The 15,994-nt window shown below is 31.1% G+C and overlaps 1 protein-coding gene and 1 long non-coding RNA gene across 4 annotated transcripts in view; both read right to left on the bottom strand.

Annotated features, from left to right (window-relative positions):
- Nucleotides 1-15,994, bottom strand: part of LOC127717957 (uncharacterized) — a 79,162-nt gene that overhangs the window by 32,046 nt on the left and 31,122 nt on the right. For 2 of the 3 annotated variants that reach the window (XM_052223837.1, XM_052223836.1), the window contains exon 1: nucleotides 9,367-9,480. The exons of the other annotated variant lie outside the window; for it this stretch is intronic. The gene's annotated coding sequence lies outside the window, so the exon portion shown is untranslated. Of the gene's footprint in view, nucleotides 1-9,366; nucleotides 9,481-15,994 lie in introns of those variants that run through there. 3 annotated transcript variants of the gene reach the window in all.
- Nucleotides 11,029-15,114, bottom strand: LOC127717978 (uncharacterized). Its single transcript, XR_007989504.1, has 3 exons — nucleotides 14,963-15,114; nucleotides 13,578-13,642; nucleotides 11,029-11,948 (listed from the first exon to the last, which is right to left on the bottom strand). It is a non-coding gene; the product is annotated as an uncharacterized LOC127717978 (long non-coding RNA).

The following is a 15,994-nucleotide window of genomic DNA, read 5'->3' on the forward strand; positions in this document are numbered from 1 at the left end:
GACGTGGACGTTAGGAACTTACAGTCATCATCTGGCTATCGACAATTAGCAAAACTCATACCCTTTAATCAGCTTTTTAACAGCCATGACTTGACAAAATGTCAAACAATTCAAAAAGATAAATGCAACAGTCTCCTTTTTTTTTACAAAATTAACGAAAACTAATATGGCAGACAACAACCAACAACCACGGCACTACAAACATCTAACTTGTGACAGGCACATAAAGAGTATAGCGGGGTTAAACTTGTACCGGGGTGTTCACCCCAACCCAACCTATATCCTAGTCACTCAGTAATGTCATAACGATAAAATAACATTAGAACACACTGTGAAAATCATGAAGAAATCTTAGCTCAAATCAACAGATTAGTACAAAGTACACAACAGATAACATAGATAACATAAGACACAAAGTACCAATTTAGAGTAGTTTCTATGTTTACTGAAAACTAGTTTAAATATGAAAATACGGTGCCAATGAGACAACTATCTACCAAAGTTAAAATGAAGTGGATTATAGCAATAACTAGCAAATTACAAATGTAGCCGAAGAACATGATTTTCATTAAAAAATCGCTTGTGTCCTCCAGATTTCGAACCTGTGACTAGAAATCCTCTTTAACTCCCATGTTTTTTTTTAGTTTGGTGCCAAATGTAACTTGAGATCATGATTTTAACTACAAAAATGCTGGTCTCCTCATTGCTTCGAACCCAAGATCTTTGTGTTACGAGGCGCCTTTAACGACTGAGCTAAAAAAGTACTTTGTTAGATAATTGACCGCAGACTAAGTTTAAGTGACATGTACTAAGAGAAACAATCCCTTCACACAAGATTTGAATATAACATGTAAACAGGAACAAATGCAAAACTCTGAATTAAGTGTAAAGGCGTTAAAAAAAATATGCCAAAAACATGACCTTGTTTTTTGGGTTTTTTTTTTACTTGCAGTTGAAACAATATTATGATAAAGATATGTCTTCGATGATGCAAATCAAAATTAAAAAAAAATCAAGAAAATGTGTTTAAACGCTAGATAACAAAAAGCTCTTATACACCATATATTTAAAAAAAAATGTATTTGGAACTGCTGAAATACTGAAAATCTATTAATATAATAGTATTACAATTGTATAATTGCTAAAAGCTGATGAAAATAAAAGCAATGTTTTGTCACTATACAGTGTATTACTCACGTGAAAAGTCCTATGTATGAGCCTCGTGCATCTATATGCATCACTTATCAAGACATAATGACTTTAATCGAAACACGAAATGATTAATAAATGTTTAATTTTTGAAATTTTCCTACAGTATGATATATCTTTAGATGATTTGCCATGCACATTCACCCGCAAGCCTTTGTTTTGTGTTTCTTAATTAGTGACATTTTTGTGTTCAAAATGTAGACAAAGAGATTACGAGGGTCATTGCACACCTGGCGAAAATATGAATGTAATTACATAACATAACAGTTGTGTTGCGATATTTTTCCACTCGAGACAGTTATTTATTATTTTTAAAGTGCGAGGCTTGCTGAGCTTTTATATAATTAAAATTAAACTGTTGAGAGTGGAGAAATATCGTAATACACGAGAATTAGGGGTGGAATCTGTTTTTATAAAGTTTTTTGTCCTTCCTATTCAAAGATTTGCAGAAAGTTGTGTTCTTTATATTTGACGTCATCAGACATGGTTGCCTTTTTTTAGGACGTCACAATAGCAAAATCAGAAGAAATCAAGAACATTTAACGTTATAATTAAATTTCTACCAGTCATTTGCTGAGAACAAATATTTCACTAGTGAGGAGAAATACTTTTTCCACACTGCTTAAGAAATGTGAAAAAAGCACAAATTAGAGAAATCTTTTTCACAAAATAAAATTGAGGGCAATACAGTATATTTTCTTCGTAAATGGACTACATTAAATGTATATAATATTTACATAAAATTCCAAAAATTTTTTTTTGAAATTTGCCAACTCCTCTTTTCATTTCCGATGTTATCATATCTATTCAGACGTTAACACCCATTCTCTGTAACCATCAACCAAAGTTGGGCACGGGTGGTCACCGATTTTGTTGAAACTTTCTGACAACAATCATTGATATAAAATATGAAAAAAAAGTCTGCACATGTCACCCTGAATTATGTATGGTTACCATGGCAACAGACTTTAAAATGTAGAAAATAGCTTAATTTTGCTATTCTCGGCTTACAGTCACTTATATACAGCATAATATGTTGGATGCAGCTTATATCATACCAAATTCTTTAAACTACTTGTTCAATGACAGTTTTACACTTTTTCTGATATTAAACTCAAATTGACATTTTTAATCTAGGTTAGAAGTATGAATTTTAGCATATTTCAATGCAATTATGAACCAACTTTCTTCCTAATTTATGCCAGAACGCATCCATTCCTGAATAAACTAAACAATAGCTTTTATTCAAAAAGTTTGATATTTCTCATTTATGCAAAAACGTTTTGGGGCTAATTAGATTTTTTTCAAAAAAATGAATAAAAATGCAAAACATTGCCTGAAATCTGCAAGAGTTATTTCCCTTTCAAGAACTCACCAAAGTTTAAAAATAGTAAAAGATCATTTGTTTATCTACACACCAGTGGAGACAGACGTCTTCTACAACTGTTGCTACTTTTAATCAATATATTTTACACTTTATATTTAACTTTAAAATATATCTATATACATGTTCCATAATGGCTTGTCAATTTTATAACAATGATAAGCCTTTACTACGTTCAGAGGACATAAAAGTCATAACAAACTTGAGGGAACATGTGATGATGTTTGTACAGAATGTTGTCTGCTCCAGTCGTCTTCATGGAATTTACAACTTTGTTTAAGCCATTGTTCAATGTACTTGGAAACAATGAAAAAGAAAAAGGAGAAAACTAAGTGAATATCCTTTTATTTATCAATTCTCGTGACATGAACAGTCTGATATGCTAAAAAAATGATCTGAAAGAGAACTGTCACTGTTTAATGTGGAAACTATCAAAAAGGACAAACATGAGGTGTTTTATAGTTTCAGTCATCTTTCAAAGTTCTTTAGATATAATCAAACATGGTTAAATTTGATTAAAAGGGTATTTGAGGGGGATCTGTTTATCTTTTTTAGATAACAGAAAAGGTTTCAAGGTAGTGGGAAAAAACTTTTATTTCGGTCATAACCAGCTATGTAAGAGTAATGACGAGGTAATAGCTGACAAAGCTTGATTCCAAATGAATTTATATCTCCTGAGAAAAAGGCGATGATCATTCTATACATGACCAAGTTTTGAGTAAGACTATATTTTTTCGGCTCTTATACATCCTTATTCGGCTTTAATCGTTCCTGATAAAGGTAAATTCTGGAAGCTAAAAAGTGATGAATCTGATGAAAATGCATCATACAATACTGCATACCCATTTAAATCATGATGACTCTGCTATGTTATTTCTAAGAAAAATGCGACGAATATTTTATTACACGGACGTAAACTCGGACGAACGAAAATGTGAACGAACATATGTATACTAGTATACTAATAAATTTAACAGTTGAGTAGGCCTATTAAAAATAGTTATTATGTCAATTGTATTTAGTGCATATATGTTACAGTGAATTTGGAGAATTAGTGATTATGTAGAATCCTTAAAATTTTCAGGGATTATGTAGAATCACTGGTCAGTTTAGGGATTATATATAATCACTAAAATTTTCAGGGATTATGTATAATCGTTAGAAAAAATGTCAGGAATTATACATAATAACTGAAATGATGAATTAGTGTTGTTTACATAGAAATTGAATAAAAGTTAGATAATTAATTATTTAAAATCAGATTAAAACATCATTATAAACATAAATTGTAAAATGTTAAGCAAAATATATTAAAATGATAACATCAATACATTAAAATTTTAGGCACAACATATTAAAATGTTAGGAACAATATACTTAAATATTATTAAATATTAAGCACAATATACTAAAATGTTAAGAACAATATTTCAAAAAACAATAATCTATATTGTAACAAACTAAAAGTGGATGGCATCGACTATTGCACATTTGCACTGCTTTTCTACAGGCAAATGCACATCTATTTGATTCACATCTGCTTTTACCACAACATCCACATTTAACCTTTTCCTTCACCTATCGATTTTACTACATGTATAAGAGAAGTAAAGTTTTCAGTACAAACATCGGAGGTACCAAAATTAGAGGCTCTCAATAGCTTGTGTTGCTCACCGGATTCTACTTTGGTTTTGGAAATCATGTAAAAATAAATTAAAATCATAACAGATACTGCCAATCATTCGTTCTGTCTATCTTTCATCATAACAAATGGACAAATATGGCCGTATTTTCACCTAAAAAACTACTCTGTGTACAGACTTACTTGTGCAGTTGGGAAAGTTTTAAGGCCTGGCATCCACTAGCTATATAAAAGTTAAATGTATTTTGCATATATCAGAAAGATAAAATTTTGGATTTTAATGGGCATTTTTTTTTCATTCTTGCAGAAGGTGCAAAAATAAACTAAGTTGGGATACAACTTTGAGATGCTCCCTCTCAAGTAACAACTGGTTTCTATTGTATTGATTTTCCTTGATTGGCATGGACAATAGATATCGTCACATCTATAGGTTAGTTAAAGGTAGTAATTGAGTGGACAATATCAAATGCAATTCAGGTGTTTGATTATTTTTACACCTTCTGCAGGAAGGAAAAAAAAATGCCCATCAAATCCCAAAAACGATTTTATCTTTCTGAAACACAAAATGTATTTAACTTTTATATATCTAGTGGATGCCAGACCTTAAAACTTTCCAAACTGCAAAGGTAAGTCTGTACACAGAGTAGTTTTTGAGGTGAAAATACGGCCATATTTGCTCATATACATGCAACTTAATTTTTCTTTGTATATCAATTCTGTTGACTTATTTCGTTTCTCAGACTTCGAATTAATATAGTTGTTGGCACAGTCACGGTCACGGTTTAGTTTAGAATGTGGAATAGAACAACGACCAAATCGAATAAAAGTAGTCACAGTTGTTTTATTTAAAATGCTAGAAATTAATTTGCAATTTCTTTTTTAAACGTCTATTGTACTCTCCATCCACAGGCGTGTTCTTCCTTTTTTCAAATTAATAGCTATAGTTTGTGTCATATGAAGAACTTGGTCCAAGTTCGTGTACTTCATTGGCTGAAAGTTACAGTTATGCGACTGTCATACAAGTTAGAAGTTTAGCTAGCTATATTATATAAAACCAGGTTCAATCCACCATTCTCTACATGACAAAATACCTGTAAACCAAGTCAGGAATATGACAGTTGTTATCCGTTTTGACTTTAACCCGGATTCGTTCGTTTTTTGTTATTTTACTTTTTTCAACTTTCTTTTCGTTCAATATTTTCTTATGATATCACTTATTCGTCATTCTTTATATAAGACATATTTGTGGTTTAAATTGTGCAGATCATCCATATATCCGTTTTGAGTGAAACGATTATTCATCGATATTTTCTTTTATTGAAAAGGAATTTTAGCATGCACTTGTACATGAATGCATATCATTTGTTGTAAATTTCCAATGATACCCCACCCCTTCTTTACAATGGTTTGCTGGACACATTTTGTGAGCATGTAATACAAATTCAAAGAATGAATTTTGCTACCATTAAAAATGAAATTGATGGTCTTCTAAATTAAAGAAAGTCCGTTAATTATCCACGTCCGATTCAACACTGTGTTTTTTGCTAAGAGAAGTGAGATAATAGACATATGCTTGATTTGCTCATTTTTTTTTACTTCAAATCTTCATGATTGAATTATTATTTGATTTCTAAAAGTTCAATATTCGGTTTTTGTTTGGCATTTCTTACTGAAAAAATCAAATGATAAAAAGAAGACGTGGTATGATTGCCAAAGAGACCAAATGACACAGAAATTTACAACTATAGGTCACCGTACAGCCTTCAACAAAGCCCATACCACATAATCAGCTATAAAAGACCCCGAAATGACAAAAGTGAAACAATTCCAACTAGAAAACTAACGGCCTAATTGATGTACAAAACTTGAAAGAAAAAAAAAATGTAACACATCAACAAAAGACAACCACTGAATTACAGGCTCCTGATTTGGGACAGCCACATACATACAGAATGTGGCGGGGTTAGACATGTTAGTGGGATCCCAACCCTCACCCTAACCTGGGACAATGGTGTAACAGTACAACAAATGTATATGCTAAAAGAAATACTTTTTAAATGACATAACGCCATATTAAAAAAGGGGAGACTTATCAAAAATAAGAATCGGTAAGTTAAACACTTACACACATGTATAGATATTGACTCTTATTTCTTTTCGAGTTTTCTTTAGCCAAATCTTGTACGTCATTTTCGATTTTGCTGGTAGTTTTGCATAGTTTTATCCATAACTACTCTATTTCTATTTAGATGAATACTATTTCTTATATTTTGTATACCATCTTACCATCATTTGAAATGCGTAAATCTAGTTCGTTAGGCAACTTTTTAACTATTTAACTATTGGAAAATACTAAGGAATGTAATACTTCAATGTTTAGAAAATAGCTCCTTGTGCAAAAATTATTCAACGTGTATGCGTTCTTAAGTTTTTCTTTCTCTTGTCATATTTTTTTTATACATATAAGTAAATTATCATTTAAATTCATCCCAATCTATCTAAATACGTTATCGTAATTAGTTTAAGCATGTCACTAATTCAGTTTGCTCCGTTCTTTTACGCACATTTAATAGTGCGTTTATTTATGGGAACGGCAAATATTTGCCTCCACCGAGAGCGCTTCGATCAGGGTAAAATATTTGTCATAAAGGGCCAACCTGTGGTAAAATCACGATATATTAAAGCCGCCATGAATTATTTCTAAATTCGACGTGCAACTAGGGTATGTTTCCTCTTAACGAATTGTGACAACAAATTGTATAGATTTAATAAGAATAAGCTTTACTACATATAACTTTTGTCTGTGTTTCTTAATCTATATGTATAAATGTCTATAAATAGATATTTGCAGAACATGTCATACACTTGCGATGTTACAGGTACTAGCCTTTAAATATTGAATCGTTTCAAAGTGGTTTCAAAGTGTAAATATAAACCGTCGGTTCAAAACCTAGACTATTCCAATGATGTTTTTCTATTGTTGAAGAACACGATTTGAAAGATTTATCGGTAAAAAGGGAATCTTGGCAACTTGAGGTGGAATAAGGACAATTGTAGAACCGAAGTCAAATCAGACCGAAGTTAAATCGGACCAAAACAACTTGGCAAATTTACTATGACTATTTTTACAGACAACTCGGACTAGTTCGAAAAAACAACTCAGTTTGAAACATTTGGTCAAACCAGTTGATTGTTTTTATTTCATAAACTTGTGGTTCGTTTGATCTCTGACAGCTATTAATTGATCAAAATTGGATTATGACGTCAAATTTTCTTGCTTACGTTAAGTTATGAAAAAAGGCGACAATGCCTGATGAAGTCACTTAGAAAAAAAAACTTCTTCAGATCATTCGAGTAGAAGGAACAAGTTTGTCTGCATACTGCATATAAATCATTAGAGAAACTAATTACACCATCAAATCTCGTGTAATACGATATTCAACCACTCTCGAAAGTTCAATTTTGAATATTTAACTGTCTCAAGTGGATAAATATCGTATCACACGCGATGCAGTTGTCGACTATCTATTTACCGGTCGTCGACCGTAATTTTCGACTGTCGTAAGGGTCAAATTGATTCAACTTGTATTGCGGTTTGTCAGAGTCATTAATTATTTGAAAGTTACCGTAACGGTTATAGTTAAAAACAACATATACCATGATTCGTCAAAATCATTTGATTTTTGTTTTGTCATCGACAATTGTTTCTTTGTGTAGGTTTTTTCGAGGACTTGTGTTTTTATTTAATCGATTTTCTCTTGACAATGGTGGAGTCTTTTTTCTTCGACTTGAGGGTTCTAAATGCCCCTTTGCATCGTTTCCTCTTTTAAGCAAAAAATAAAAGTCACTTAAATAAAGACAACAGTAGTACATCACTGTTTGAAAGTCAGAAATCGATTGACAGAAAATAAATCCGGATTACAAACTAAAACCGAGGGAAACACATCAACTATAAGAGGAAAACAATTTAGCTAATTATACATAAACATATACATATACATGCATTTCATTTTAAATTAAATCAAGCATTTCGAATTATAGATCCCCAAGAGTTTCATTTGAATATCCATAAAGCACATATGTTGTACTTTTGAGTACACGGATGTCTGTGAACCCATTTTTAGATTTAATGCAAGAAAAAAAGTTTAAAACGATGATCTTTGGGTATTTGTTTAGAAATCATGTAGTTATGTTTTATTAAACATAATTATCATTCGAGACTTAAATACTCTTTGCTTGTATAGATATTTGAATACACACGGATATCAATTTGATCCGAAATTTAAACACATGACACATAATTTATAACGAGATAGCTTTATGTCTCATAATGAATTATAAGGTGATATTTAGAGAAATATAAAGAAACATATACTAGTCAACAAAAGAAACGATACAAGGCATTGTATTTTCCATATATAATGAAATTGGATACTCTGTACCGAGGTTAATAATTGCCCTATTGGTCTAATTTTTTCAGAGTTTTATTTTTTATGTTTCTCATCAAAACCATTGATTTAAGGCAAAAACGCGAGAAATTTTTTTTTTTTCTTTTTTATACAAAAATCGTATTTTCACCCAAAAATTCAAAAACCGATGTTACAATTTTAATTTTTTAAACTTATACATGTTCTGCTAAAAATATGAATGCTTTGCAGATTTCTGAATTCTTAATTCTAATCTCTGAAATTAATTGCCGACTTTTGCGAACATTTTTTCAAAATAGATTTGACACCTGTGTTTGATAACTCGATATTTTGTAACATTCCAATTTGGTCAAATTCTTTTTATCATATGCATTTCCTTTGTAAATGAATGTTTTTCATTGGATAATTAAACAGTTTCTCATATTTATTATATTTTATGAATTTAAGTTCAAAATTGTTTATAGTTTCTTTTGTTGACTAGTATATAAGGCAGTACAAACTATATACAGAGTATTTTTAATCTATGTATAAAGACAATGAGAGTTATTGCACTTCAATTTGTCCAGATGAGAAAACTTGTCTTATGAGCTGTCAGTGTTTTAATTTATTTTAAGTTATCTGTGTTATCGTTAAATATTAAGTCCAGGATCCAGATAACCTTTTGAATATGTATAAAGATCTAGAAAAAAGTATGAAAGTCTTACCTTTTGAATTAAAGAGTTTTAAAACAGAGTAAGATCATTTATGAACTAATACATAGTCCAATAATCACTTAAGTATCGTGCTTTTTGTCTCTAATTATAGTTGAAAGTTGTTTTGACAAGTACACTTATATACTTTAAATAGACACATCCTGTATTTTACTGTCCTTGGTGTTGGATTAAAAACTCTAACATAGAAGTGCATTTTCTTAAAAGTCACACAAGTGTTCAAACCTTCAGTATAAATTAAATAAAGGCGTTTAAAACATGGCCCCATTTTCTAGCTTAAATTTCAAATAAGACTAGACAAGTGTTGAAGCAATAAAAAGATAAGTTATAGATTATATCAACATCGATACTAGCACGAACATACGAAAAAAATAGTTTATTTCAATTTACTGTTATAAAATATCCAAATCATTTTAAATTAAGGAGTGTACCTCCCTCTGGAATAGCTCTGATTACTTGTTCGAGTTTAACCTACTTGTTAACCTTTTTTTAAATCATCAGCTCTTCAACGTTTGTATTGAATTTTACAAATAAAATATGTTGGCGTCGAGCATCACTGAAGAGATGTAAATTGTCAAAAAGCGCATCTGTGCGCATCTGGTGCTGTACAATTGGAACTGTTAATGCTGTTTCACGTCGTCGTTATTTTTTGTGTGACCTGAACAATAGCGTTTTCAATTTTCATAAAATTAAAGGAAAACACAGATAATTGTCCAATTGTTTTATATTACTGAAAATATATAGACCATACGTCGATAAAAAAATATTAAACAATAATGTTTGTTGCATTAAAATGTTAAAACAATTGACGTACACATCAACAAAAATGATTGGTGACAACATGAACAAAACCTATAGTAAAACGAACGCATACAATGTTTAAATAAACCAACTTATAACTTTTATAATTTTATCATTCAAATCAGAATCGATCGAAGCGGAAAATGAACAACCCGATCAAAGAGCAAAAACAGTCCATGGTCACATATGAAATTGATCAAAACATGCTTTATTTTATCAAAATTTTCCTTCTGTCATGCGTTTGTCAAAATTGGAAAACAAAAATCATCAATTTTGTCTCCTTTTTGCCATGTTGATGATTTAAATGTCAATCCTCCATACTGTACCCTCGATTATCGAACTGTTTTATAGTGCAGTTTAATCCAGTATGTAGAAATAAAATCACTGCCAGAGTTCTTAACAAATTTTTGTCTTCTGAAACTCAGGCTTAGTAACTAGTAATGGTATTCGATCAAAGGATGTTTGATTATGGAAAAGTGCCGGGGAAGGACGAAAACTGGTATAACTACGTTCTTGTAAATGGAACCACGAATCTTTGATTGTGTCGTCTTTTGTTCCTTTTGAAACTAAGTAGCTATAAAGGTTGTTGTTATTACAACCAGGTGGTTGACAATGCCAAACAGCATTATGACCCTGGTCATAGTTCGACTTTTTTGTAGGGTTAGCAATTGCCGTTGAAGAAAAAGGTTTGTTACACTTATGGTTCGATGATAGTCGCCAATAACGGTATTGACGCCCAATGTTGTACGATTTTCAGGTCAAAAACATTGTTATTAACGTATGGATTAAATGTGATGCTGAAATACTCTATCTGTGGTCTTAAAGGGATCTTATAGCAAAGCTCCTTTGTCTTGCGTAAGCACTGGTAGGTATAACAAGAAAGCTCTTCTGTTTATGGCTTTTCTCATCATTTCTATATGGGTGCTACAGTTTATTGTTTTGAATATGTTAGCTCCCAAATGTTTTACTATTCATCTGCCTTTCAGACATGCATATATGGGTATACATGTTATATTTTCGTTTAACGTCATGTTGGTAATGCGATGTAGGACATCGCATTTATTGGGATGAAATTTCATTAGCAAGGTATTCGTCCATGCTCGTAGTGCCTTCATATATTCTTTGAATATGTCCATTTCTCGGTTACTTTTTATTTGTATGAACAGGACGCAATCATCGGCAAATATTCGAACTGATGATTTGTTGACGGAGTAATACGGAAAGGCATAGATGTATAGCAGCAATAGTTTTGGACAAAATTTTGTACTCAAGACGTTGTCATGAGGAACTCCCGACTGGACAGATACATGATTGGATCTGCGTTTTCGAGGACGACGTTCTGTGCTCTCTCGTGTAGAAAATCTTTTATCGAGTAATGTTGAATGCCTCGTATTCCATAGTGATGTTATGTATGCATTGGTTGTAAATGTTGTACAAAAGTATGACGTCTGTTTGTACAGTGTTAAGTTATATACAGAAAAATGCAGAACACAATCGGAATTTATTGTTTCATTTACATGGTATGTACACACCAATTATTGCTGAGATGCATTCATTTTCCTTCTTTCAGTGTAATTTTCGATTCCATCTACATAAATAAAAACGTCTTCACTTTCACTTGAACTGTCAGTGGTAGACAGAAGATTCGGCAATTGGGCCCCAACAACTATGTCAGAATATATAGTCTTATCATCAATTCCGTGAATAATAACTGATCAAGACAATTGTCGGTCCTCAAATTCAATTTCTGCATAGTTCAGGTCTGCTTCAGTTATCTGCAATCACGAATCATATTCAATTATATAATGGGTAAAGATTTATTGCGCCAGATTCCCTAAACATACATCTATTGATCAACGTTTTCGTACACACTGCATTTAAAGCCTTAATAAATAGAACAAAACTTAAAACATACCGACAATGTTGTAAATATATTGTACAAACACGTCTATTCTCGTTCTTTATCTGTTTGCATTGAATTCGTATAAGCCAATATTCTTAACATTGAATCAAAAAAGTAGTAAATTTAGACGGGGATTATGCCAGGGAATGAGCAAAAAATAGAACAGCATACATAAAAACTCTTTCCGAATGGATTAAGGCTTCGAGGTCGTTGATACAAACTATAGTACGTTATGAGTCTCTGAACGTGCGTGTTCTGTATATGACCAAAATGTTTGCAAACATCTGTCTCATCTCCTTGAAAGATATGTGGTTGTTACCGCAAATCATATAGTGTTTTTTTCACATTATAGAAACGAGGAAATACGAAGATTATGTATATGTATTGACATTTCACGTGGTAATACAACATTCGCGTTCACTACATATGACCAGTCAGAGATAATTTTCATGTACCTGAAAACTCATTTATTCAGACATGCTTTTTCATAGTTCTTAAAATATTTTATATCGCTGTAATTTTTGAATTTTTAAGCAAATATTGTTTTTTTTTTTTAATTTTTAAGCAAATATTTTTTGAATTTTTTAAGCAAATATTTTTAATTTATTTTTATTTGTACGGGTTCAATGTCTCCTTTATTTTACCATGCCCATTTATATAAATTTTATTGTTGATCAGTAAATTTAATAGTATAGTTTTATATGCCATTTATTTTAAATATGTTTGTTTTAGGATCTCATAACATGGGCTTTCATATTTTATTGTTAATGCTTATATATGTGTGTGAATATGTTGTAAAGCGCTTAGGGTAATTTTTTGATATTATATAATGCGCTGTTATAAATACTGTATAATAATAATAATAATAATAATAATTTCTAATTTCAACAAACACACTGCTTCCATGAATCTTATAATTGTACGATATTGTACATAAAAGTTAAAGAACGTCTATGATACATTTAATCCATTTAATTGTGCAGTAGTATGAATTGGGAGTATCAAAAAACACCGACCACCAAAGTAAGTTCAAAAAGGGAATGTCTATAAAAACTGGCAAAATCAAGCATTCGACTTTGTCAACCAATGGAAAATAAAACATACAATCCTGACTTGGTAAAGACTATTTTTCGAAGAAGATGGTGGGTTAATCCTGATTTTACAGCTTGCTACAACTCCCACTTGTTTTACACTTGACTATGATTGTTCCGTTATATTGATGAAAAATGGTGTTATTTTTTTAAACATAGGGGACGAGAATTGTATAAACAGACATGATCAATACATGATCGATATAGCAAAATCAGACTAATCATATAATTAAAAAGGAGTCACTAGCTATATTCAATAGAAATGTCCATTGGCAAAACATATCGTCTGATTCTACGTTGATAAAAAACTTATATTTTCAAAGCTTTTAAGATATTCTGTTTACTAATTAAGTGTTATATATTAATGTCTTTTTTAACTTACAATATACTCTGAAAATATATTGTTTTACCTTTGGCAAATGTTCTCCTGCTTATTCCTCAACCCTTTGAAGTAATGTACATTGTAAATTCTTTCCTGTAATTATTAAAGATTAAAAAACAAATAATGCGCAATAAAAAAAAAATATTCTATTTTACAAATTGTTATTGCTGTTTTCTTTTTTAGAAAGGGCATTCCCCATTTTTCTTCTACTCTGACATTGCTCCATGACAGAGATTTTTTTAAGACGATCACAAATAAAGAAGGTAAACGGATGCTGAATGTCATAATTAACCATAGCTAAAAATGTATAACAAAAATACCAAATTCCAAGTCGATCTTAATGAAGAGAAGTCCATAAAAGAGGACAAAATTAAGCGCTATTAATTTATCGGGACAAGTGAAAAACAACTGCAATATTATTGACTTGCTACATGCATTTTCCGAAGAAATTAGTGGATTAAACCTGGTGTTATAGCTAACTTAACCTCATACTTGAATGATATTTATCTATAGTTCCGTTATATTGACAAAATTGGGCGAGCAACCCAAACAGATATTTGGGATTCACCAACCACAACTTTAATATGTTTGAATGTCGTGAATGTGAAATGTTACGGGTATACTGTTTATTTTTTAATTGTTGTTCTCGTGACCAGTTTAAGTCTATATCCGGTCTAATACGGATACATTTTTAAATTGACTAATAAAACACAAATATTCAGGACACAATCACCGATCCGACTAAATCATACTAAAATGAATATAAACACGTTAATTCGACTTCCCAGTTTGCTAAATAAAAGAAACATATCGGTTTAATAAATAGAATGTGATGTCCGACGTGTACAGCTTTGCATGATTATGTACCCGGTAAAATGTTGTAATAAAATAAAAGCAATATACAATTGAATAAAAATGTGTCTAAGCAACAATCTTGTTTTTAATGAAAAATTACTAACGTAACACACAAATAACATTGCAAAACTGAAAACGTCAAACAAATGTATACCTCTGATCAAGAAGCAAAACCAACAAGCAATTCAATTTACCTATTTACGAATTGGGTAATTGAGTACTAAAAAGGACACCTCTTCATATACCTGTCAAAATCGACGAACATCGTATGTAATTAATTTAAATTGTATAATAGTATGTTCGAATGTGGCACAACTCGTGAGAACTAGCAAACAGAAAAATGTCGTTTAAAATTTAGGGACACATTGAGAAATGAGAAAATTAGCTCTGGAGAAGAATGCAAATCTGTCCCATTTTTCTAGTACTTACATTTTGTGTCATAAATAAAGGATCATGTCTTGCTTCGTACGGAAATGAATTGCAGTGCATTCCCCCATGTATGCAATTTATGACATCATCTACTTCTTAAATTTTAAATTGATAAAATAAATATTTTACCATCATTTTCGTTGTAAGTTTGCATCTGCATCTGGTATAATTGATTATCATGCGAAGATGACGCTAATTGGTTATCAACATCAGCATCACCTCGTCTGGTTTTTGGGTCTAAAAATTCAGCAGACTGGTACAAACGGTTTTCAACAGAACTCCCTAGGAATTAAACATTAAAACAGTAAACATATCTATACACTTTATGGTTTATATCTTTTTAACATTTAAAGCTATTTTTATTTTCGGTCTTCAATAATATTGTATTTTATATACCAATTTAAAGGTGTTTATACCCCAAGGATGACTGGATTCGAGTAAAGAGAGTGTCATGTTCTTTTCACGTTAAAATCCCTTTCAACAATTCCTTGACGCATCCATAAGTGACCTGTTGCAAGGCTAAATTGTTGTCCCTATTTAACATATCCTCATTTTTCAGTAACCTTTCCAGCTTATTCCAGTTGCCCTCTTATACAGGACCTTCCTTTTATATGTGTATACTGTTGATTTGGTTTTGTCCTGAACATGCATGAAACATTTGAAACTGGGTGTTAAACAACCGACAAACAATTAATTATATTTGAAGATCGTATGGTGAACTTTATGTTGTTAACTTCTACACATGTGGTCTCCTATAACGGTTTTTTCTCTTTGTGAATCAAACCACATTTATTAATCTCTAGAATGAATGAATGAACTAAACATTTCTAAATAATCATGCCGTTATCTTTTCTACCGATATACTTTATTTCAGATAAAATTACCTTTTTAAAAGCTTTTAGCACAATGTTTATTATACTTTATCATAAAGTATGCAGAAGCTAATGAAGTCATTAAACTTAACAATTTTAACATTGTGTTTTATATGTACCTTGGGTATCCAATGCATATTCATTTTCAGTGCCACTGAAATTAAAATTAATATGTATGTCATTATTTCATAGCAATACTACTGTAAATTCAGAAATTATTGCGAAGTTTCTATTTAATTAATGCGAATAATGTGACTTGGCGAGTATCGCAATAATAAGAACATGCATA

This window comes from Mytilus californianus, unplaced genomic scaffold, assembly GCF_021869535.1.
Source record: "Mytilus californianus isolate M0D057914Y unplaced genomic scaffold, xbMytCali1.0.p SCAF_10, whole genome shotgun sequence".
Taxonomy (NCBI): domain Eukaryota; kingdom Metazoa; phylum Mollusca; class Bivalvia; order Mytilida; family Mytilidae; genus Mytilus; species Mytilus californianus.